Source organism: Pecten maximus, chromosome 4 (assembly GCF_902652985.1).
Source record: "Pecten maximus chromosome 4, xPecMax1.1, whole genome shotgun sequence".
NCBI lineage: Eukaryota > Metazoa > Mollusca > Bivalvia > Pectinida > Pectinidae > Pecten > Pecten maximus.
In genome coordinates this window covers 9,809,048-9,836,186 of record NC_047018.1, presented here as the reverse complement: position 1 = coordinate 9,836,186, position 27,139 = coordinate 9,809,048, and the positions used below count along the sequence as shown (strand labels likewise).

The following is a 27,139-nucleotide window of genomic DNA, read 5'->3' as shown; positions in this document are numbered from 1 at the left end:
GATTGAGATGAAAATAAATTAAATTTCTGATTACTAAGCAAATATGAGATAGCTGTCTGCTGATGAAGTTGGACAATAGAAATGTGTATCTGATTGAAAACATAGAAATGTTCCTCCTATTAAAGGGCATTACCCATAGAGTGATGCATTATGCACAATGTGCAGATTTTCCTAAACCTATCATAGGTACAGTGTAATTGGGGTTGACTTGAATTTGAGTGGTATCTCAGTCTTAGTCATGCTACAGTAGTTCTGTCTTCTGCAGCTGCAGGATGATGTCATTCATACTTCATACCAAGTCACATCACCCCTCACCCATCTTAACTCCTCCTACCATCTCGCCCCCTAATTTACATTATCTTGTAAAAAAATCACAGACAGATTACATATTTTAGAATTGAAGAAAACAGCCTTTTCAACGTCGAAGTTCATGGTGAATGAAAGGTTTAGATAGAATTCAGTCTTAAGGATAAGTGTTGACCACCAGTATGTGTTTTACTGATTAGGCTATTCTTATATTTGATCCCTTACAGATTTATTGGTTTTATGTTCTGATTGGATAAACAGTAATATGATAACTTACAGTAACTTAACTTTTGTCAGGTTCATAATTGCCACTTTGTATCCGTCCCATCATCTGACATGGCTGTAGAATAAATAGAGGTCCCCTACCTAAGTCTTTATACATTTTCTAGCCTCAGGAACATCATGTATCAATCTAAGGTCAACTGTACCTAATGAAGAAGTTGTTCACTGTATGATCACTTAATAAAGATTTAATGACAACAGAAGGAATACTGTTTGTACAGTTCTTTCAGCTTGTGATATCATCATGTACATGCTTCAGAAAAATAAAGACACAAATTTTACATCAGTTTGAGAAATTTATTGAATTAAATACCAAATTATCAACAAAATTTAATTCTATAATTGTGAATGCCAATGAATGGCATACATTCATTCCGAAATCAATAGTCTTACCTGGATCATTGACTTTAAACATATGGTAAACAATCATTTGCTGGTGTATCAGTGCTATTGTTTTCTTTGTCCTTTAATTACAAACATCAGTGAAATGTTATTCTGAGGTCATAAACAATTTCAGCCTTATCTTGACATTAAATTTTGTGGCATGTATAAACAAAAATAGTCAATCAGTTGTCACAGAAATTTACAGCAATGGATTCAGGAACTAACCATTCGACTAGAGCAAAACAAATTCACCTGAAATTAGGTGGAAGTGTGTAACATTTGTTGTAAGTTTTGTATTTGATTGAGAAATGTACTGGACACTTGTTGTATTTAAGTTAACAGTTTTTGAGACACCATTCTTAATTTACTGTTATAATGAGGACAAATATTGGGATTAAGTGAAACTTTACATCAGCTGACTCATTTTGAGCAAATTTGACACACGTTTGACACAAGTGAGTTTCAGTGTAGTTCAATTTACAGATCCTCAATACTACACTGTATATCAGGCAAAGGTATATATCAAAGGTAGACAATTTCAGTGAGAAATAGATGTCTTCAGCTGTAATTTGTCCTGTATTTAATATCACTATTATTTATATCCCGTTATGTTCTGCAACATAAACTGCTTCCTTGAAACCCAATCCTCTCTGCAACATTGAAGAGAAATTCTACATCATTGTCATGCAAACAAAGACCTTTTAAGTAAAATCATGTTGTTTTTTTAATATGGTCCATGTATTACTGACAAATGTATTGATTCACAACTCAATATTTTGATATACCTGGTATGTAGATGATCAAATTATTTCTAATATCAACAAAGTAGACATTCAAGGCCTGAATCTGTGATAATTCCATCAGATGTTGTGTATGGGTCACCATAGGGGGCACTACTGTGGATTAAATTATGTAATAATATTTCTACAAGTTGTATTTTTGTGATGATCTGCCAGGTGAGGCCTGGATGTTTAAATGTATGTAGGCCTAAATGGTATAATGTATCTACTGTAAGAAAGTTTGGTGAAAACACTAATTTGTCTGTTAACCCTATCTTCAATCTTAATGCAGTCATACTTCATAGTGATAACCTATAGCCGTGTATACCTGTTAGCCCATACACCTGTGACCCGGCCATTAGCTTGTTACCCTGTACACTTGTGGGCCCTGTATACCTGTAGGTCCTGTCCACTATGTTGATACTCTGTACACCTGTAGGTCCTGTCCACTATGTTGATACTCTGTACACCTGTAGGTCCTGTCCACTATGTTGATACTCTGTACACCTGTAGGTCCTGTCCACTAAGTTGATACCCTATACACCTGTAGGTCCTGTCCACTATGTTGATACCCTGTACACCTGTAGGTCCTGTCCACTATGTTGATACCCTGTACACCTGTGAGTCCTGTCCACTATGTTGATACCCTGTACACCTGTGAGTCCTGTCCACTATGTTGATACCCTGTACACCTGTGAGTCCTGTCCACTATATTGATACCCTGTACACCTGTAGGTCCTGTCCACTATGTTGATACCCTGTACACCTGTGAGTCCTGTCCACTATGTTGATACCCTGTACACCTGTGAGTCCTGTCCACTATGTTGATACCCTGTACACCTGTAGGTCCTGTCCACTATGTTGATACCCTGTACACCTGTACACCTGTGAGTCCTGTCCACTATATTGATACCCTGTACACCTGTGAGTCCTGTCCACTACATTGATACTCTGTACACCTGTGAGTCCTGTCCACTATGTTGATACCCTGTACACCTGTAGGTCCTGTCCACTATGTTGATACCCTGTACACCTGTACACCTGTGAGTCCTGTCCACTATGTTGATACCCTGTACACCTGTGAGTCCTGTCCGCTATATTGATACCCTGTACACCTGTGAGTCTTGTCCACTATGTTGATACCCTGTACACCTGTGAGTCCTGTCCACTACATTGATACTCTGTACACCTGTAGGTCATGTCCACTATATTGATACCCTATACACCTGTACACCTGTGAGTCATGTCCACTATGTTGATACCATGTACACCTGTGAGTCCTGTCCACTATATTGATACCCTGTACACCTGTAGGTCATGTCCACTATATTGATACCCTGTACACCTGTGAGTCCTGTCCACTATGTTGATACCCTGTACACCTGTAGGTCCTGTCCACTATATTGATGCCCTGTACACCTGTGAGTCCTGTCCACTAAGTTGATACCCTGTACACCTGTGGACCCTGTCCACTAAGTTGATACCCTGTACACCTGTGAGTCCTGTCCACTATGTTGATACCCTGTACACCTGTGAGTCCTGTCCACTATATTGATACCCTGTACACCTGTGAGTCCTGTCCACCATAGTTGATACCCTGTACACCTGTGAGTCCTGTCCACTAGTTGATACCCTGTACACCTGTGAGTCCTGGTCCACTATGTTGATAGCCCTGTACACCTGTGAGTCCTGTCCACTATAGTTGATACCTGTACACCTGTAGGTCCTGTCCACTAATGTTGATACCCTGTACACCTGTGAGGTCCTTGTCCACTATGTTTGATACCTGTACACCTGTGAGTCCTGTCCACTAAGTTGATACCCTGTACACCTGTGAGTCCTGTCCACTATGGTGATACCCTGTACAGCTGTGAGTCCTGTCCACTATATTGATACCCTGTACACCTGTGAGTCCTGTCCACTATGTTGATAGCCTGTACACCTGTGAGTCCTGTCCACTAAGTTGATACCCTGTACACCTGTGAGTCCTGTCCACTATATTGATACCCTGTACACCTGTGAGTCCTGTCCACTATGTTGATACCCTGTACACCTGTGAGTCCTGTCCACTATATTGATACCCTGTACACCTGTGAGTCCTGTCCACTATGTTGATACCCTGTACACATGTACACCTGTGAGTCCTGTCCACTATATTGATACCCTGTACACCTGTGAGTCCTGTCCACTATGTTGATAGCCTGTACACCTGTGAGTCCTGTCCACTAAGTTGATACCCTGTACACCTGTGAGTCCTGTCCACTAAGTTGATAGCCTGTACACCTGAGTCCTGTCCACTATGTTGATAGCCTGTACACCTGTGAGTCCTGTCCACTATATTGATACCCTGTACACCTGAGTCCTGTCCACTATATTGATACCCTGTACACCTGTGAGTCCTGTCCACTATATTGATACCCTATACACCTGTGAGTCCTGTCCACTATATTGATACCCTGTACACCTGTGAGTCCTGTCCACTATGTTGATAGCCTGTACACCTGTGAGTCCTGTCCACTATATTGATACCCTGTACACATGTACACCTGTGAGTCCTGTCCACTATATTGATACCCTGTACACCTGTGAGTCCTGTCCACTATATTGATACCCTGTACACCTGTAGGTCCTGTCCACTATATTGATGCCTATGTTGTTGTGGACCCTGTTCACTAAATTGATACCCTGTTTACACTTTGATACCCTGAAGACTATAGGTATGAAGTCTGTATCATATGAGGTTGTGGAAAATCAGGGAAGTCTGTTCCATATGTGGTGTACATTATAGCTCCTTTTTAGGGCCCCTGAATCTGGCTCCTTTTTTAACCAGTTATGAGTCTGTTTTCAGTCAAGCCATTACTGGGGCCCCAAGTGTTCTAGTGGTAATTGAGAACATGTGTTACCAACACTTAGGTCATTCTCAGGCTTTTTAGGCGGGAAACTTGTCACCATTGTTGGTCTCTGGTACAGTATCGTAAGACATATCCATTACACACAATTCCACTTACCATTTTGAAATGGATTTATAGCTTTGTTTTCTGATTACGTTGCCTTCCACAAGTCATGTCCATAAAGTGTTTTAATTAAATATCTCAACCTAATATACATCTTAAGTCATATCTGTATATTCCAACATTGGGTATATTTCAGTCCTACAAGGTTATGTCCACCCATCACACTTACTTACCAGTTATCTGTTAGAGTAAAGCCTACACCCGTCAGTGTTCTTAGTCTATATCCCAAAGTTATCCTCACCTCACATTTGTATCTATACAGTCAGTTCATTATCCTTATTTCCTAAGTATTTCCACCCCTAAAGGAACATGTCTTGCCATGTTAAAATAGTTCGGTTTAACATACATCAGCCATATTTACCATACCACACCCCCTGGTTACATGTTAAAATAGTTAGGTTTAACATACATCAGCCATATTTACCATACCACACCCCCTGGTTACATGTTAAAATAGTTAGGTTTAACATACATCAGCCATATTTACCATACCACACCCCCTGGTTACATGTTAAAATAGTTAGGTTTAACATACATCAGCCATATTTACCATACCACACCCCCTGGTTACATGTTAAAATAGTTAGGTTTAACATACATCAGCCATATTTACCATACCACACCCCCTGGTTATATGTTAAAATAGTTAGGTTTAACATACATCAGCCATATTTACCATACCACACCCCCTGGTTACATGCTCTCCCCATTCTCCTACACATCCTCTACAACAATCCAGCAATATCTATAAACAGGTTCCTCTTATTATTTCAATACTGTTATCAGTTTAATCTCCACTCTGTACAAAAACTTACCCCCAGATTATTCTCATTATTTTGCTATTTGTTTTCTAATTTCTCAAACCTGTCATCGACAATATAGTGTCTATTGTAGAAACCTGACCAGTATGTATGATATTACATTCTAACTTCTCAACCTCAATTATCAGTTACAGACATACTGGTGAACCTTACTCATGGAAGGCATGGCTGTGCTGTAATGTTCATAAGAACAGATAATGGAGAAATTTATCTACTATTAGTTCATGTAAACTTTTCAAGATGGTGGCATTAATTTGACACACTTAGTTACTACAGATTTTACACAGAGCTTCCATTAAAGGCTGTATACTGAGTGTAATCTGAAGCCATTTTCATGTGCTGCTGTTCCCTACATGTGCTAGCTGGTAATCAGATCTTGCCAGTCACCTGGCTTTGAGCTCCCCACTACATTCCTCTTGATCATCCTCCACAATCTGCTCCATATACTCTTTCTTACACATATTTGTACAAAGTCAGTATGGCACATGAGGAATTTTATTAGCATCATCAGTTTTACGAAAGGTTAGATCATACATGATATCATTTACTTACTTTTCTTTGATATGAATATAAAATGGCATATTTTTGTACAAAAATGTCTGATTACATATAGAGCACTGATAGCCAAGGCACTGTACAACTGAAAGTAATATATGATGATGATATAGTCTTGGGCTGATTACATGCAATCTTCAGTGTATCAGCTCCATCTACACATGTAAGGAAATTGGTTAATTTGATGGTAGATCACATGATTGATGAGAGTTCTGTCCATAAACATTCATTTCTTGGGTAAAGCGTCCTGTATATATAGAGAGCAACCAAGAAAGAGAACATTAGTATCAGGGTACAGAGATAATATTATAACACAGTATGTCTGCCATTTTGAAATGTCAAGGGTAGATCATGCATTCAATTGAAATTTTTAGTGCATAAACTAGAACTACAGAGCATCCATTACTATACATTTCGTACACATTTGTTTATTCAAAATGGCGGATATGCCTTGGAGCTGCTGCAAAGTAACTCCAGTTTTCGAAAGGAAAGTTGCACACATTACACAAGATATATTGACAGGGATGGTTTGTGGATCATGCCTGGTGAGGGTGCAGTAGGTCACACTGTTATTGACTATTGATCCCTATAAACAGTGTATATGAAGGTGATACAGCAGATGCAAGTGTAAGCTATGCCAGCAGCGCCCTCTGGTGTGAAGAATGCCACTCACAGCTGGTTGAAGGGGACCAAATGCTTGTGTTTCTGTACTTATTTGGCCCGGTTTCAACCAACTACAAAATAGCAGACACATAAAATGTGTTCTGGCTTACAATACTCTCTAGCTGGCTGGGAAACAAATTGGAAGGGGGGATAATGAAAATCAAAAACAGGAAATGAAACCAGGAAAGAAATTATAACATCTAAATATTCAAAATGAAATTGCATAGCAATCAGTCAATTTTAAAGTTAAAAAAAAATGAAAAAAAGAAATACAAAAATAACAGGGTTGCAAACAAAACCCTTTCAACCAGCAATATGAGTATTAAACAGCAAACATTCACACCAACTTCAAAAGGCATAGTATCAATATAGGAACCAGTGGTATGAGTATAAAAACAGCAAACATTCACACCATATCAATATAGTAATACTACTATAGCGTATAAATATACTCTATATACTGGTGTAATTACTGGCTTATAATGGGCATAGGATTAAATATATGGGAAACAGATGTATGTCTACAACAACATGATATATTATATAGTGTTAGTTTTACACAGAAACGCTTTCTACATACCAACATTGGGATTCACTACCATATGAAAACTTAAATTTACATAGAAATGCTTTTTACATACATTTGTATTTATTTTGTGTTAGGTCTGCAGCATGCATTGTTGTAAGATAGTTTAGCCTGAGGAATATTCAGTCACTGATACAGTTGTTACCTTATAACCATAGCTATTATATTTGAACATTAAACTTATTGAAAAATTTTTACAGAATTTTTACAGAACTTTCTTCTAATGATGGTTGTATAATTGATTGATATAGAGACAAAAATTATAATGCTAAAATGCCATTCCAGTGTTAATCCATGTTACTGTTGCCAATATTGGTATTTTATGATAATAGAAGTTAATATGACAGATTGTGACTGTCAGATCAGTAGGAGGTAGAGGATAAGGAGGGGAAAGTAGGACAGGCTGCCCAGGCTACATGCACCAGTAAATCCTTAAGTAACCTGGTCATACTGACAGTAATCTAATCAACTAATGTCCCAGCATGCCTGGCAGTGAGAAGCAGGTCAAGGTAATCACAGTAAAGTTTGGAGTAACTCATAGTTCAAATTAAATCACACACAATTTAAATGTCCCAGAGAACATTTGGTTAGTAGGTATTTACTACAAAGTGTTATGACATTCCCTGTAAAATAAAGACAAAATGACAGACTACTAGCTGACTAAGATGCACACAGCACACTTCTATTTGTAAAAGACTTACATCCTGTGCATTAAGTGACATCCATCCTTATGATCACTACTTCCTAAAGACTAAACAAACCAGCCTAGTACTGTAGTGGTAAGCCTGTTCTCCAGGCGACTTCCCCCAGTGACCATCAGGTACTAATCTGCAGAGACAATGCCCTACCTGTGTACATTATACACACATACACACGTACATCGTTACTACGCCGGTGTGTGCATTACAGTTAGCCCTCTACCTCACCGACAATATGCATATAGATATTTGGCAAAGAGATTGGTGTAGCCTTGTTAAGCACGCAGGACCTTGCAATATATAGAACAGCTCGTTGGCTTCCCCCACTAGACGGCCAGGGATACATGCCTAAAGATGTACACCGCCCTAGTCTAGTCACATCCCAGCGCTCCGTCATACTGCGGGCATGCTCTAGTGGGGCTCTTGTTGCGAGAAATTGGTGATGTTAGAAGGAATTTGATGAATCTACGCGCAGACCCCCTGCAAAGTTCTCGAGTTGTGGCATACATCTTACCGAGTTATGTGATGTATACCTGCAGCTAAACATTGCCAAAAGCTCATTATCTTTACCTATATAACAGATAAATACAACTTTATGATGCAATTAGCACAACAGATCAAACTTCAAATATCAGTCATACTTCACTTTGAGAAATATTTTATCAATAAAAACTGTTAAGTCAATAAAACATAGATATTTGTCCTAATTCACTGTACAACCTAGTGTTATTAGAAAATACATATTTCAAAGTTAAATATAAAAAAGTGACATTGGCCTATAAATAAGAATGCTATGAAGGTGGAACTGCACCAAAGCACATGCTGTAGATAGGTGTAGAGAACTGTCGTAACTAGGTCATGCAGAGTTGACTCTGCCTCTATAATGTTGTACAGTAAATAATGTACCTGACCCTCCTGTATATAAACTCTTCCTCCTCTTCCATTATCAGCTGCCAATAATTTCCACCAACACAATGAAAGATAGACCAACCATACAACAAGCTCTATAGATATACTGTCATTTAGAAAGTGGGTAAGAAAGAGGTAGGATGTATTTATAAGAAAGCTGTGTGTATAGGATATAACAAGTATAGCATTAACTTGGCTTTGATCAAGTTACATTTGGCTTGAGCAAACTTGGGTTGAAGTTAGTTGAGTAAGTTTTCGTTACGCTGGGGCCCCTAAGTTACATATATGGTTGCCAGGGTTAGGGTGAGGTTCCAACTGTCTATCTTAGACCCGCTCTGCTTATAAGGCCATAGACCGACCTTCCCAGCTCACCAGATCAATTGTGAGAGGTATCTTATCTGTCCCGCCTCCCCAGCTGACTAAACTCAGCTAGTGGCAGATGTGGCTTGTCAGTCTATGGGGTGAATGAGAGCCCCATCCTCCTGGATCACTATCTGTAGATAGGTATCCAGTCGGGACCCCCCTCTAGGGTACACCTTAGGAGTTATGTCCCCTTTTTAAACAAAATCGGTATCCACCTCCTCCCCTGTGTGTAATGAATCATGAACTCCAATATATACTACTGTAGGTGTAGTAAGTGTGGAATCCTTACCAGGGTCTTATACAGCACATCAGTAGTGTAGTGGGTTTGGAATACTAAACACCAATAAGCCCCACCCAGCCACTATTATACATTACTACAGAATATAATTCTGTAGGTGTAGTGTGTGTAAAATATACAGACTTCTGTAGGTGTGGTGTGTGTAAAATATACAGACTTCTGTAGGTGTAGTGTAAAATATACAGACTTCTGTAGGTGTAGTGTGTGTAAAATATACAGACTTCTGTAGGTGTAGTGTAAAATATACAGACTTCTGTAGGTGTAGTGTGTGTAAAATATACAGACTTCTGTAGGTGTAGTGTGTGTGTAAAATATACAGGCTTCTGTAGGTGTAGTGTGTGTAAAATATACAGACTTCTGTAGGTGTAGTGTGTGTAAAATATACAGACTTCTGTAGGTGTAGTGTGTGTAAAATATACAGACTTCTGTAGGTGTAGTGTGTGTAAAATATACAGACTTCTGTAGGTGTAGTGTGTGTAAAATATACAGACTTCTGTAGGTGTAGTGTGTGTAAAATATACAGACTTCTGTAGGTGTAGTGTGTGTAAAATATACAGACTTCTGTAGGTGTAGTGTGTGTGTAAAATATACAGACTTCTGTAGGTGTAGTGTGTGTAAAATATACAGACTTCTGTATGTGTGTAAAATATACAGACTTCTGTAGGTGTAGTGTAAAATATACAGACTTCTGTAGGTGTAGTGTAAAATATACAGACTTCTGTAGGTGTAGTGTGTGTAAATATACAGACTTCTGTAGGTGTAGTGTGTGTAAATATACAGACTTCTGTATGTGTGTAAAATATACAGACTTCTATAGGTGTAGTGTAAAATATACAGACTTCTGTAGTTGTAGTGTAAAATATACAGACTTCTGTAGGTGTAGTGTGTGTAAAATATTCAGACTTCTGTAGGTGTAGTATGTGTAAAATATACAGACTTCTGTAGGTGTAATCCCCCTGGTAATAATCTCCCAGGTAATAATACATGTGTATTAGAATTTAGTAGAGTAGTTCTTAATTAAAAAAACTCTGAATCCTAATGACCAAAAAACCCCTCCCTCTTCTACAGGACTACTGTAGGTGTATAGGTGTGTGGGATCCTAAACATCAAACTCCTGCCCCCTAACATCGCCCTTTATACTGGACGTTGATGTAGAAATCCTAAACACCAAAGAAACCTAGATGTTGATTTGAAGATGGCTTCTTTGACCACTCTTTTACTAAGCAATCAAATTGATGACTGTTTTGGCTTTCTTTCCTGACATTTAATAGATGAGAAATATAGATCATCAACATCTCTTAGTTTATGTTTCAACAGATTTTCAAGAGAAAAATGGCTTCTTTAAACTCTACTTATGCTGGTATAGTTACAGTTATATTATGGAGTTTTGATTTACTTACATACAGCATCTTATAAAAAGGTTAATTTATAAAGGTCAGTCAACAGACTTTAAAGTTTAATATTCAAATTGTCTATTGTGACCTCTTTTTCTCTTGAGTTGATATCAATTGCAGATAAGTTCTATAGAGCCATCTGCTACATATTTTGGGAATGTTCTTAAATGCGTTCATCTTTATCAGTGCTCCATCGACTTCATCTTTAAACAGATTTGATAAATTTTCATATGTATGAGAAGTATGAGAATACCTTGAACATGATCATGTTTCAGGATGCCAAGGTCAGAGTCACCATAACTATTTATAGAAAATCTTTGACATCACTCTAGTGATTTCATTTTTGATGTATGAGAATACCTCGAACAAAATTTTGTTTCTGGGTCAAGAACAAGGTCATTTTTAATATTTATAGAAAAACTTTGTCAGCTTGTGCTGTAGTGGTGCTGTAGTGACTTCATTTTTAAACAGATATTGATAAAACTTCATATGTTGGTCTAGTATGAGTATGAGTTGGCCTCAGGACTTAATGCAGGTTAAGTTATAGTGGGTATATCCTGGCACTTTGATGTATCACATGCAATGCCTTGTTAATATATTGATGACTAATTTTCATTGCATTAATTTGAATGCTTCTGCTTTGCATCATTTGGGACAGTGACTGATAGTCTAACATAGATATTTTAAAATCTGATAAAATGGAAATATTTACTTAAGTATGCGGGTTGCAATCTTGGGTAGCAACCTTTGATATATCATGTATCAATTATGGTTTGCTGGTAAAGGCATACAAAAAATGTATATAGTTACTGCTGTTCTGAGCAGAATCAGCATCATCTAAATTATATATAATTCTTATGTTTAACATAATATATTCCACAGCCTATTAGTACAAGTACAGAAGTGGAGGAGAGATATAATCCCTTGTGTGTCACACCTTCTGAATAGAAATATGTCACTAGAGTATCACAAAATGCCAGGGCCTCTAATGGGCTGGAGTACTAATGAGTTACAGCTGATGAACTGGCCACCAAACAACACAGGCCTACAACAGCACCTGGCCTTGTCTGACCCACTGTCAGCTCTCATTATACCCTTCCTAAGAAATGATGTATAGACTTTTGCTAATGATTTTCCAGATTAGCTGACAAAATAAACTGGTAAATCGTGTCCATATGTACATTTGTTTAATGTTTATTACAGTAGGAACTTAGTTGTTGTACATCAGGACTATTTTACTTACAGTCACTGTAGTTTAAGTGAGTGTCAGAACAACTTTCTTCAGTTTTTCAGATTCAGAATTTTATGAAACTTGGTAGGGAGTATCACCCATCAGATAACAGTAAAGTGTCTTGACCAAGGACACAACCACAACAGCACACACCAGCCCTTTTCTCAACTTCCTGAGAAACACAAAATTAACATGGTTGAATCATTTTAATTTCAGATCTTCACCCTAAGGTTATGTGACTGACTGAGCTATTTCGGCCCCTTTCCATGAATGACTACACTTTGATAAGGTTAAGACTAACTAGATAACCTATCAGTTCCTCTTATTGAAGTAATGGACCAAGGTAGCATCAATTTTTACACAAATTTATAAGAATCATCAACTTGCCATTTAAGCAAGGCTCAGCTGAGATAGATTAACAGTGCCACTGCACATATAAGTCCTGACATCACAAACACTTTTGTAGATGAATATATACATGCTACACGCAAGAAACAAACCCATTCTGCAAAATTTGAAGGTCAGGGGTATGTTTATGAATAACTTGCATCACTGCAAAAACATTTAAACTAATTTATTGCCTATATTTCCATCAATACCTGCATCATAAGTAGCCACTCCCCAACACCCTCCCATCCCCTCCCAAATACAACAATAATCCCAAATAATAACCTTATTAAAACATATTCAAAGGCTCCAACAGAAGATGAAATGCACAAGGTTGACCTGATAAAGGTCAACCATTGAACAGTAAAAATTACTACATGCAAAATAGTTCTTTTTTCTTTTTTCACCGTGATTACAGACTTTATTATGTATGCACAGATAATTTTATGCATACTATATTTATAAAAATTATACACTTCTGATTCATCTGAGAGCACTCAAGTGATCCTTTAGGATGTTGACTCCCCAAATAACCTTATGGTACTCCCAGATCTGATATATCACTACTTTGTATTTGTTTCCCTATTTCCCTGTCATTTTGTACTTATGCCAGGTCCAGGTTGATTTCCTTCCTAGGAAGGAAAATGAAAGCTATTTAAGAAAGTCAGCATTAAATGGCACAGAAATATTTATTACCGGAATTCGTTCTTATTTTGCTTCATTAATTTTAACAATAGATATAACCATTAAGTTCCCACAAAGGTAATTTCTAGCTATATTTGATATGAACAAATTATGCTGTAACAGCAAAGGTATAGATAAACAGTATATTGGAGATATAGATATCGGCTTTTAATACAGGTAATAAATGTTAATTAATTACTAGGTAATAAATGTTAATTAATTACTAGGTAATAAGTGTTAATTAATTACTTTTTTTGTTCTAGTGATTGTTGGCAAGGAGACCATGTGTACTCTGTATTACAAGGTTTTGTGTTGGAATACCTTTTGATAATCATTTCACTTTGACATTCATATTCCAGGAAGAGATTAAGATTTTTGAAAACTGAAGCATGTCCTGATAAACATTTTTGAAAACTAAACCCTACATTTTCACGGAGATGTCTTATTTGGTTGATCTTGGATTTTGTAGAAAATCACAAAATACAATGAATTGAATGAGTTTTATTGTGACATTCAGGTCGGGACAACATTTGCATGTCTGCAATTGTTGCTGTAGCCCTCTGTAGACAATGCCTGGCTGTAATTGTCACTGTAGCCCTCTCTAGACAATGCCTGGCTGTAATTGTCACTAGCCCTCTCTAGACAATGCCTGTCTGTAATTGTCACTGTAGCCCTCTGTAGACAATGCCTGGCTGTAATTGTCACTGTAGCCCTCTGTAGACAATGCCTGACTGTAATTGTCACTGTAGCCCTCTGTAGACAATGCCTGGCTGTAATTGTCACTGTAGCCCTCTGTAGACAATGCCTGACTGTAATTGTCACTGTAGCCCTCTGTAGACAATGCCTGGCTGTAATTGTCACTGTAGCCCTCTGTAGACAATGCCTGACTGTAATTGTCACTAGCCCTCTGTAGACAATGCCTGGCTGTAATTGTCACTGTAGCCCTCTCTAGACAATGCCTGGCTGTAATTGTCACTAGCCTCTGTAGACAATGCCTGATTGTAATTGTCACTAGCCCTCTGTAGACAATGCCTGGCTGTAATTGTCACGGTAGCCCTCTGTAGACAATGCCTGGCTGTAATTGTCACTGTAGCACGCTGTAGACAATGCCTGGCTGTAATTGTCACTGTAGCCCTCTGTAGACAATGCCTAGCTGTAATTGTCACTGTAGCCCTCTGTAGACAATCGGTTTTCCATAAGTAGTGCTCTTGTTTGTATCCTGCGGTTCTGGCTATTGATTTTTTTGCTCTGTATTTCTAAATATAACAGTTGAATCTCCTCACACATTTTTGTACTGCATCCAAGTGTAATGGTTTCATTTTCTGAAAAAAAAAAGATATAAAAATCTTGATTCATATATAAAGGGATGTTGAAACACTGTAGTATATCCTGCAGTAATTCCTTTTTGCATAGGTTACATAAACATTTTATCAGAATCACTCTGTCAAGATAGTGTGATGGCAATGTTGTTTTCTTAGAACCAGTGACTGAGAAGTGTTTATTTTAGGATATAACAGTATGATTTCCCCTATGGGGCTCCTACAGTGTAGACACCAGCTGTTAATGGCAGGCCATAGACATTGACCATTATCTGTCATCAATACTATAGCACTAAAAGGACTACAGATTGAGGAGGGTAGTATCTAGTAGCAGACATTCCTCTCTTCCATTGATGGGATCACCCCTTTCCCATGTGTAATTTGACCCTGACAACAGTGCATATTTCAAATCATCCCCTAGACACTACCCATTTATCTTGACTGTGGATGGAGGGGGAGCCTAGATCCCTCCATCTCCACTGCCAGCTGTGGGTAACACAGTACTAATCCTGTGGGGCTCCCCTGCTGCAGTTTATCTGGAAATTTTGGTGCAGGCCTGTGTATGTATATATATACTTGTCTGTGTGTACAGTAGCCAGTTGCAGCTGATTAAGTTGCCATGGTTACTCGGCTCTTTCATCAATTTGGGATGCTCCTTGTATCTGATCCCTACTAGATAAACTTGGAGCTGATAAGGAACAAAGGTTGTAATAGGTTGTGGTCAGCTGCTACTGGTATACTCTCCTAACTATATACCCATCCATGTAATGGCTGTCAATATGCCCTTCCCTGTCTATCCCACACAGCTGTCTATACCCAACACTGTCTATATACCCCTCCCCCGTCTATATACCCCTCCCCCGTCTATATACCCCTCCCCCGTCTATATACCCCTCCCCTGTCTATATACCCCTCCCCTGTCTATATACCCTCCCCTGTCTATATACCCTCCCCCGTCTATATACCCCTCCCTGTCTATATACCCCTCCTCTGTCTATATACCCCTCCCCTGTCTATATACCCCTCCCCTGTCTATATACCGCTCCCCTGTCTATATACCCCTCCCCTGTCTATATACCCTCCCCTGTCTATATACCCTCCCTGTCTATATACCCCTCCCCTGTCTATATACCCCTCCCCTGTCTATATACCCCTCCCCTGTCTATACACCCTCCCCGTCTATATACCCCTCCCCAGTCTATATACCCCTCCCCCGTCTATATACCCCTCCCCTGTCTATATACCCTCCCCTGTCTATATACCCCTCCCCCGTCTATATACCCTCCCCTGTCTATATACCCTCCCCTGTCTATATACCCCTCCCCTGTCTATATACCCCTCCCCTGTCTATATACCCCTCCCCCATCTATATACCCCTCCCCTGTCCATATACCCCCTCCCCTGTCTATATACCCCTCCCCTGTCTATATACCCTCCCCTGTCTATATACCCCTCCTCTCTCTATATACCCCTCCCCTGTCTATATACCCCTCCCCTGTCTATATACCCCTCCTCTCTCTATATACCCCTCCCCTGTCTATATACCCCTCATCTGTCTATATACCATCCCCTGTCTATACACCCTCCCCTGTCTATATACCCCTCCCCTGTCTGTATACCCATCCCCTGTCTATATACCCTCCCCTGTCTATATACCCTCCCCTGTCTATATACCCCTCCTCTCTCTATATACCCCTCCCCTGTCTATATACCCTCCCATGTCTATATACCCTCCCCTGTCTGTATACCCCTCCCCTGTCTATATACCCCCTCCCCTGTCTATATACCCCTCCCCTGTCTATATACCCGTCCCCTGTCTATATACCCTCCCCTGTCTATATACCCCTCCCCTGTCTATATACCCCTCCCCTGTCTATACACCCCTCCTCTGTCTATATACCCCTCCCCTGTCTATATACCCCTCCCCTGTCTATATACCCCTCCCCTATCTATATACCCCTCCTCTGTCTATATACTCCTCCCCTGTCTATATACCCCTCCCCTGTCTATATACCCCTCCCCTATCTATATACCCCTCCCCTGTCTATATACCTCTCCCCTGTCTGTATACCACTCCCCTGTCTATATACCCCTCCCCTGTCTATACACCCTCCCCTGTCTATATACCCCTCCCCTGTCTATACACCCTCCCCTGTCTATATACCCCTCCCCTGTCTATATACCCCTCCCCTGTCTATACACCCTCCCCTATCTATATACCCCTCCCGGTCTATACACCCTCTCCTGTCTATATACCCCTCCCCTATCTATATACCCTCCCCTGTCTATATACCCCTCCCCTGTCCATATACCCCTCCCCTGTCTATATACCCCTCCCCTGTCTATATACCCTCTCCTGTCTATATACCCCTCCCCTGTCTATATACCCCTCCCCTGTCTATATACCCCTCCCCTATCTATATACCCCTCCCCTGTCTATATACTCCTCCCCTGTCTATATATCCTCCTCTGTCCATATACCCCTCTCCCTGTCTATTTGTCCCTCCCCTGTCCATATACCCCTCCCCATCGTTATACCCCTCCCAATCTATATAACCTCTCCAACTATTTGCCCCCCTCTCCCTTTCTATTTGTCCCTCCCCCTGTCTGTATGCTCTCCCCTTTCTATTTGTCCCTCCCCTGTCTATTTGTCCCTCGATCCCCTGTCTATATATTCCTTCTCTATCTATAGCCATATTGGCCTTTATAGTGATGATAATTGAGGCTGAAAGTGTGGTTCCTGTCTTTAAAAAAATTCAAGTGCAATCTGTTTACACATCAATGTATTTGTTGGAGTGGATGGTCTGTTGCCAACAAAATTATAAAACTACACTTTTTATAGATGAAGATAAATCTAGATACTAATCCATAAAACCACTTACTAATATGCATCATATTAGTCATGTTTATTCAATATTCCTGAGGCTCCATGTTACACATAGTAATTTTATATTGGAAAGTTGCTCTAAATCTGTTGTAAGACTCAAAGTGTGATTTATATACCACATTTACTAACAGACTATTGTATGTAATGTAAACCTTCATTAGTGGGGCTTCATACAATAGAATTACATGTAATATTGTAAGTCTATACATTGATCAGGGGCACATGTAGAAACTCCTTACTGTCCCAAGGCTCCCATACAAAAAAACTGTGCTCCAATTAAAGTTTAATTTGGCAAGCTGAAGCCTTGAAGTAGTAGCTGTTGCGTCATTGTCTATGTGGACTTTGAGCATCTTCTGCTGGTAATACCTAAGTTGTCATGGTTGACAGAAAGCTGGAAGAATCCCAGAAAGACAGTTGTAGGCATGGAAACTAAATTGCTAGTAATAAGAGGCACAATTAGGTGATTTTTGTACCTTTTCATGCATTAGCTGGAGGTTCCATAAAGGGTTTAACAAATGTCTGACCTTAAGCTAATTTTGGTTCATTTCCAATAGACATGTTTATAAATTGTAGTGCTTTTATTTGGCCAGACTTAACAAAATCTTTTCGATCCCAGCAAAGATTACATCGGTAAAGTCTTATCAGTATGGCTAGTAATTCTTATCTATCGGCTAGGTCAGAAAGAAGCATACAGTGATGGTTAATTTGTCAGAATTGTTGTCTTTAATTTTTAGCCCACCAATTCATCAGTAAATACATGTAGAAATCATTGATTGTTTCTAATTATTTTTTTTTTTTTTAATAATATGTGTGTAAATACAAGTTTCGAAGAAGTCAAAAACTAAATGATAACAGTAATGCTGATAATTAACTAATTAGTAGTTCACCTGGCCCAAGCTTATGTCATTATTAGGTATACAAGCTTTCTGGTTTGTTGCTTTAACATAGATTAGGAAGAGAAATTACTATGACCTGAATTCAGTGTCATAGGGATCAGCTTCTCAAAAATACTTACACATGTTCTTTTCATTAACAGGAAGGATATCTGAGATGATGAATTCATTCAAATCCAAAGTATACAAGGTTTATTACTTTATAATTACAGTAATCTCTTACAAAAACATTCTATGTCAAAAAAATCCATTGTAAAACTGCTATTCAAGTATTCATAGACAAAAATAATGATAGTGACATGTTTGTTTATCGTTATGGAACTATTGCCAGGTTTCATGTTGTGTAGTAAGGTAGCTTGTTTCATGGTGTAAAGCTACACCAGTAACTAAAACTTCTGTTAGACTTCCTAGTCTTTATGGCCTCCATCTCGATAACACATTCCATGCTAATGTAATGTGCTTCATTATTGTCCTCAACCTGGTTTTGTTAGCTGTTGTTTTTTAGTTTTCAGGATGTCAATTTGACATTAACTCAGACAAGTAATGCTAAAATGGTATGAGGAACAGTAAGTTATGTATTGAAAGAAATTTCCATGTCTTTCTACAGATTACAGAAGGGCAGGAAAAAAATTCAGCATCACCGATACTTCTGGCAATTTTTTGGTTCAAAAGTACTTGCCAAAATGTGAAACATGAAGATCAAAATTAATTAAACTGATCTCATAGTATCAAAAATTACCTTAAGGAAAAGATAAAAATTGCAAGAAAAATCTATGGCATGTTTCAACCTAAAGGAGACCATGTTCAAAATCAAAAAAGTAAATACAAATACAAACCTTACATCTAAAACAATGTTCTTATTTACCAAAAAAATGTACTTGTTGATTGCGATGGATATTTCATTGTATGACCATTAAGCTGTTTATTCAGGCTATTTGCAACCTTCAAAGGTGTTTTCCTTGAATTAAAATCATTTTTTGACATAGATTGCATTGGAGGACCAACTTGTACATTGTCTTATTTTATTCTATCTACCAAAAGACATTTAAAGTCCTATTCCTAAAAACTGGTCCTCCGAATCTGGTATCAGAAAATTGAAAAATGTAGTTGATGAAGCAATTTGATTTTAACATTAACAAGACTTATTATAAATAATAGTTTAAACTAATAATGATATAAACTTCCTTTTTCTGTGCTGTCTGCTTACAAGGTAGCAATCGTAGTACCACTTAGCAGTTTGGAGTTTTTTAATGGATATGTTTTACTTCAGTGAAAAGATGTAAATAGAGGTTACACAACGAGTGGTTGTTGGATATGGAATTTATTTCACACGAGTAAGTTATTTTTTAAAAGTTACAAAAGACACGAGCTTCAGCGAGTGTTTTTTGCAACTTTTAAAAAATAACTTACTCGTGTGAAATAAATTCCATATCCAACAATTTCGAGTCGTGTGACCTGTTTCTACCACAATAATATCGGCTTGAATCAAAGGGAAACGTGGCCAAGTATAATTTCGCGTATGCAAATAAAGTGTACCGGTGACGTCCGGGACCCGGTGATGTGACGTCATTAGATTATTGATGACGTCAATAACAATTGCAGCTTGGGTCAAAGTTCACCGTGTTAGCCAATCAAAATGCGTACATAGTTTATACCACGTGTGGTATAAACATATTGTTAATCAACAGCTGTAATGATTAACTGATGGTCTGAGAGTTGAATAACACAGGGTATTGTGGTAGAATCCTAAATACACCACATTCTTCATGCTTCAAGGTCAAAGGTTCAAAATTCAATGTCACTGAAAAACTTCAAAAGAAAATATTTTCATCATAATAAATGGAGTTTCCTTAAACCCATCTAACTCCTACTGGATACAGTTTTTAGTGCTCTTCCATTGATAATATTAATATGATGAAATAAAGATACCTTAGGACTGGAATATTATTTGTACCCTTATGTTCCCTTGAAAAGAATTTTGTCTGGAGATCTCCTGCTTTTTGTGACTGGTTTCTTTGACACTTTATTTGTCTGGAGATCTACTTTTTGTGACTGATTTCTTTATAAACTTCAAATGCATAGTCATGCTATGCAGTTTTGTTTCCCTACAAAAATTTTGATTCAGCTTCTTTTGCAGAAGTAATTGGCCTTTGTTTATTTCTAGTACTTGAATCTTGTCTTGGGATTTCCTTTTACAGTTTTCTGCTGATTTCTTTGAAACTTGTTAGGCTTTATAATCATGATATCAAGTTGTGTTTAATGAGTTGGAAACTTTTAATTATTTGTTTTCTTCAGACTGTTAGAAAATGGAACATTGACTTATAGTGAATGGCAAGATTTATAGCATGCCACCTAGCCACTCTTTTAAGTTGATGCAAATCTTATTTTAGTGCAAGATAGAATATATATATATGACATATAATGGCCTGTCCTGCAGTATTCTTGTTTGTCCAAGTGTTTGACATAAATAGTGGTCCTTTGAACCAAGTTTACCTATATTTTATAGATCACCTTGAAATATTGCTACAAAATTAAAAAAAAAACTATCAATGAAAACTTAGTGCAATTCTAAAATGAATCAATGATATGATCTTTTACAAGAATTTTTTCTTTATGAAACTGGACAAGTATTATTTTAACAATTAAACAGTTAAATATTTTTCAGTGAAGGTTTTTGGATGATCCTTACAAGAGGGGTAGGATGTTCCCTTGCCTGTTCTTTGTGAAAACAATTAGCGTAGAACAATAGAGTAATGCCCCCTTCTTTTGATCTCCTCATATAAACTAATATACTACCTCCAGATAATGTTTGTTATAGCCAAGCAAAACAGTCAAAGTAAAACAACATTAAATTAATTTCCATTTTACTTTGGTCCTTTTTATGTTAAGATTTGTTTAAATAGCATTAAACAGTTTTTTTAGAAGATAATTTATTTTTATGTTTTTATATTCTTAAAATTTGTTTTGATCTTAAATATGATGTGGTATTTGGATAGTGTAATAAGACAAGTACATCTGTACCTGTAGTCAATCAAAAGAAGCTAGGTTACTGTCATGTCAGGTTTTGATATATACGGTATGTGCTTTAAGTTGAGACCCTTCGACAATCAATGAACATCCCAAAATTTAAATAACTTTTATTTTTAAACATTTCATAAATGGTCAATCTAGTTATTTGAAGGAATATATAAATCCACTGTTTACCAAGCCACAGAGAAGTCCATCACATTTCTGATGTTGAGTATCATATTTGTTTGTAAATAGACCTACAGTAAAACAAATCATTGTAAATAATGATGAAATATTAACTATTATGTCCTTTATAAGGGTTTGTTTTTCTATTTATATGAATTCATACAAATCAGGGTTTCATTCACAAAAGTTGATATTAGTTGCATCTCAAAAATTAAGGAAATGTACAAAGGCGTTTTTTCCCCTTTTTTTTTGTTAATAGAGCTAGTATATATCAGACTGTTAATTCATTTCTCCATTTCTAATTTTAATGCTATATTTGAAGACAAGTATTTCTTTCACATTAAATGTATTTTTATTTATTTATAATTTTGAAAAGTATAAATTGCTTGCTTTCTATTTTAGTTAAAAAATTTTTATTTTAGTCTGTTCAAAAATAAGTTAAATCATCAGTTAGTATCAGTTATACATAAAAAAAAATTCCTGGAACTATGCTTACTTTCTATGAGATTTATTAAACTGATAAATTTCAAAAGTATGTTATAATTTTAAACCAATCAAATCAGTTGAATGATGATATGAAATTGGAAAATTCATCTTTTGAATAAAAGAAAGAAATTAGGTAAACCTGATTTACCTCTGAACTTTTAAAGCAAAAATATTTACAGTTAACCTCTAACTTTTATAGCAGAAATATTTCAATTATAAGTTTCAAATTAAATTAACAGTTCATTTGAAAAGTTTTAAAGAGATGCTGATATGAAACAATCATGCAATTTTCGGAAGTTTTACTTAGGACTAGCCATTTTCAGGTTCCCATCAGCACTACAGGGTTTACTGATAAAAGTATTTGAGTCATGAACCCAACTGACTTTGGAATTCAGTAGCAGGCTGTACAGCAAGCTAAATTTAGACAAGTGTAATTCAATCTGAGGCTAACAAACTCCAGCTTCTCTCCCCCTTCCAGCTCAAGTCCAGCTTATATTTGCCGTAAAATCAGGTATATTATTTTGAATTACATGAAGATAAAGCCACACACCATGGGAAAATCGTATAGGTTTCGCATGTACCTGTTAAAAAAATATCTTGTGTAAGTTTTTTATCTGAAGAAATTTTGAAATTCAGCCAAAGGATGATTCACAAGTCTTCTGTTGGATGGCTTGCTTATGGGTAGGGAGGCTACCAATGGGGAAACGGTATCTTCATACACTATACAGCCTTTATTTCACTTTTGTCATGATGTATTCACAAACCTTTTTTTGAATGCCCAGTCATTTCTCTCCTTTGATAAGTAGGAAATTATTGAGGAGAAATATTTTATAATTGAACTTGTTCTGGACCTGAAAGGTCACTGGAATCAGCCAGATGCCCAGGCTGCCTTCTTCAATTTCAAGGCATGACTTGCCTTACCAGACACCAGCATGTGGTACCAATCACCAGACAGGAAGCTTGAGTCCTCAGACTTCTCACCAACCCTCAATGGCTTCCCGCCTCTTGTAACTTTCATGCCAAAGCTCTGTCAGAATACTTTGTACCAGTATCATTCAGACTGCTGATTTTAAATGCACTAAATTTTCTTTCATCAAAAAATTAATTCAAAATATAATAACTGCCATATGACACAAAGTTTTTGTGTTTAGATTGAATGAAACATATTTATCCCTAGTATTAGAAAGGTTATCTACATATACAGCCCTGAACATGTAGATATGAGGTTGTTTGAAAGTCTGTACATAGATTCTGAATGCTTTGCTGAAATAACATATGCTAAAAGATAACCAAACAGCAATTTTTATGTTTGCATGAAATCTTTAATCACGAACTTATGTACAAATGCATTGGTTAGTAACAAGCCAGAAAAAATCTGTTAATTTGTAAGCTTCACCAGAACTTACCTGGTAATACTTTACATTAATTCTAACCATGAAGTAAAACTCCACAAATTGGTAAATCCAAACTGGATATCCAAGAAAGATAAAAGGAAAGAACAAAAAATAAATAATAACCTTACTACTAACAGACAATTATCCAGTGTATAGAATCCAGGAAACCCCAGAAATAAGGTTATTTCCATGTGGCTAAACAGTAGACTGGAATTGTCCAGGAATCAGCAGGGTTTTACCAGGCGGTGAATTCTCCAAGTGTTCAAATGTTGAAAAGCCGTAAATGCGAAACATACTTCTTTACATTCCATAGAATATGTGTAAGTACATATGGGATAATAAAGAAGTATGGACCGCAAGCACAGAAATATCAGCACTGGCTTCGTGGCAGGCAGACGGCAATATAGGATAAAAAAAAATACTTCTGGGTTATACTGTAATGTTCACCATGTGAAATTTGAATTTGAAGAAGTTCTCCGAGTTTTCAAGTTAGTTTCTCAAAGTCATCCTATCAGTTATAAGATAGAAACAAAGTAACTTGTCCAAATGGTCAAACCTGCATAACTATACATCGGTGATGGCTGCATAGGCGTGGAGGTAAAAAAATGCTGAGAATGTCCGGAGGTTGCCAACATGAGTGGGGCTCTGGCCTTGCCCACTATGCCCAGCTCCATCTGGAGGTAGAGAGAGAAAGATGCAAGTTGCACTAATGCTTTCCGACACATTGTGTGCACTGTCCTGATTTTCTACTCCTCAACTGACAACTTTACCAATTTGAGGCCTGGTATTGCATTCAACAGGATGCCCAACGTCAGCCAATCACAGACCTCGGAAACCTGATCTACCTTGAAAACCAAGTTCTCACAGTCCAGGGCAGGGCCTACCTGTACTCCTTTAACCAACAAGACTCTACCACTTTACTTACATAGGGGTGAGGGATAAACCATAATGTGAAAAATCGACTGTGGGGGTCCTGAAGCCCCAGGACCAGCTGGTTGGGAACTTGGGCCTGTTTACTCCCACTGATCCCCTTCAGAAGCTGTTCTGCCTGTTTCACAAGCTTGGTGTGCTAACAGATTAGAACATCAGCTGCCGAATCCTAGCCCTTTCCCTTCCTGCCATATACTTCCCCAGTTCCCTACTGACACCCCTACTTGAATGTCTATATATGGGCAAAGGTGCCAACCTCTGGACTTAAAACCCACACCCACAACTCTTCACACTGTGGCTCTATGTTTGAACTATTCTGAAACAATTTAAATAACCTGTCTAAACAATTCAAATATATTGTTAATGTTTTATTCAAGTTATGAAAGCATGTTTTTATTTAGAAATATTTTAGAACAATTGATTGCTATCCTCATTTATTTCAGTGAAACGATCATTACCACATTGATTTTAAAGATATTTTTAAGTTTTATTGGCAATTTTAACTTTTGGAAGTTTTTAAGGCATGAAACTGATATTTTTTTTCACATTGAAATAAAAAAAATGTGAGAATGATTTCCTAAAAGTTTTGCTTATAGAATTCAATCTCTTACTACTAATTGCATCGGAAAATTCCTCAAAAACATTTCTGTACAATATTGAAATATTGCTAAATATTATAGCAAATAAAAATATAAGTGAACAGTTTAATTTGAGAAACATTTAATAAAGCTTTTATGCTGCAAAGAAAGGGTCACTTTATAGGTTCTGTAGTGGTCAGTAAAGAATTTCTGTATGTATGGAGAAAAAGCCTTCATTGAGCCAGGACTACAGAAATACAGTTATTTAAAGTACTCATAGTTATAGGATTCCCTAAATTAATATCCATCAACTTAACATTTTCAGAAAGCAGATAATCATATTTTTAAAGTAGGGGAAAAGGGGTTAATGAATACTTTATATGAAATAACTTCACAATTTACATAAAGATAAACACTTTTTAAATTTTCCGTAGAATTGTATGTATTTAATATCTCAATAATGACTGTATTGAAATGCCATTTGATTGGTGTATTCCACTAGTAAGATATAGTTCATTGGTGAATGTTTTTGTTGGAATATTTTTCCCACAGGAAACATGTAACAAATAACAGGAACTTTCTACTATTATGTTTTGTTTGTAAGTAACTAGATAAAGTATATCTCTGATGCCAGAACCAACAGGAAGTGTATTTGGAGGGTAGAATACAATTAGTTAAAGTGATGTGTACCAATTAACAGGTATATAGTGTACACAGGTCACCATTGATAGTGTCAGTGTAATCCTGTGTATGTACAGGTAATTGATGCTGTCACACCCCCACAGGTAACCCCTCACTCATAAACAAAGGACAGCCCCTTTATCTACACTGAGGATGATTTAGGGGGATTAACCCCTGCTGTGGTCCCTGTTCTGTAATTGGGGTCAGTTTAGGTTCCATCCTGCTCCTTTGGGGGTCACATGTGGTCACAGTATGCCTTCTGTAATATCAGCACTCCTGTGGTCTGTCATGTGTGAGCTGGACATGGAATACAAAATATTAACATCATCATGAAAATATGAAGTTCAAATTTATACATATTCATTGAAAAATTAACTTTCTGTAAAAGATTATAAAATCCAGTTGAATCATCTGTATATTTTATTATTAAATGTTTGCAAAAAATACTGATAAATGTCAAACAAAGACTGAAAGTTATATCTCATTCAAAATGATAATTTTTATATGCAAGCATTTGTATTCTTTTTTAACCACTGATCATCGAATAATCTTACCAAAATACATTTGTTTAAATATATTATTCTCAATATATATATAAACCAGGCAAACAGACAAAAAACATCATTTGCCAATTAAATAAATTCTGTCTTCGGATATAATTCTTTTACAGAGCTGAAAGTAATTAATATTTAAAACAGAATAAGACAAAAGAAAAAAAAACACGTACAAACTACATTTGAACATATTTTGTTAAATTACGTTCAATTTGTTATTCCTGAGAATGACTCTTTTAAGATGAAATATCTAGACAAGGAGAGGTTGTGTAAATTTCAGAAATTCAGTCACAATACATTACATTGATACTCTACACAAGCCTAGCATTTCTTACCAGTTAATGTAGACTCCCATCTGTCACTATAGCGTCAATATGTCTCTGACACACTCAAAAGGCAGTGCCAAACAAATTTGTGGACCTACACGAGGTAAAATTGCAACAGGCTAAAAATTTGGTGCTAGCATGCTACAGTAGTGGATCCAAAGCTGCATGTAAGACATTATCAAAACAATCTTTGGGGAGAGATGAAAATAATTTTGGCATCCTAACATTATGGAGCACATGTGTGAATGTATTTCCAACATGAAACATCCTTAAACTGGATGATTAAGACACAAGGAGCATTGCTAGTCCCTTACCATGTGTTTTCAGTAGCATTAATAAGGGAGATTTGATCAACATAAAAGCTTGTGGGAAGGATATTTTAATCACATCAAGATATAAAGGAATTTTTTAAAGGTTTAATAATGATAACAGGAGCCAGAATTTTAAAGAGAGTTCTCATCCCATGTAGGAAGTTTCTGGTTGGTATATATAAATAGCTAAATGTAGCTAGAGGTTCAGTGGGTACTCGGCCTCACCATACT

The 27,139-nt window shown here is 37.2% G+C and overlaps 1 protein-coding gene and 1 long non-coding RNA gene across 6 annotated transcripts in view; one reads left to right on the top strand and one right to left on the bottom strand.

The window, feature by feature from the left end:
- Positions 1–27,139, top strand: part of LOC117325174 (E3 ubiquitin-protein ligase MIB1-like) — a 75,683-nt gene that overhangs the window by 21,257 nt on the left and 27,287 nt on the right. The gene's annotated exons all lie outside the window — the stretch shown is intronic.
- LOC117325178 lies at positions 872–9,285 on the bottom strand. 2 transcript variants are annotated; one of them, XR_004532207.1, is made up of 3 exons: positions 8,995–9,285; positions 8,092–8,218; positions 872–1,622 (listed from the first exon to the last, which is right to left on the bottom strand). It is a non-coding gene; the product is annotated as an uncharacterized LOC117325178 (long non-coding RNA). The 2 variants fall into 2 exon arrangements; XR_004532206.1 differs by lacking the exon at positions 8,995–9,285 and having other exon boundaries at positions 8,092–8,685.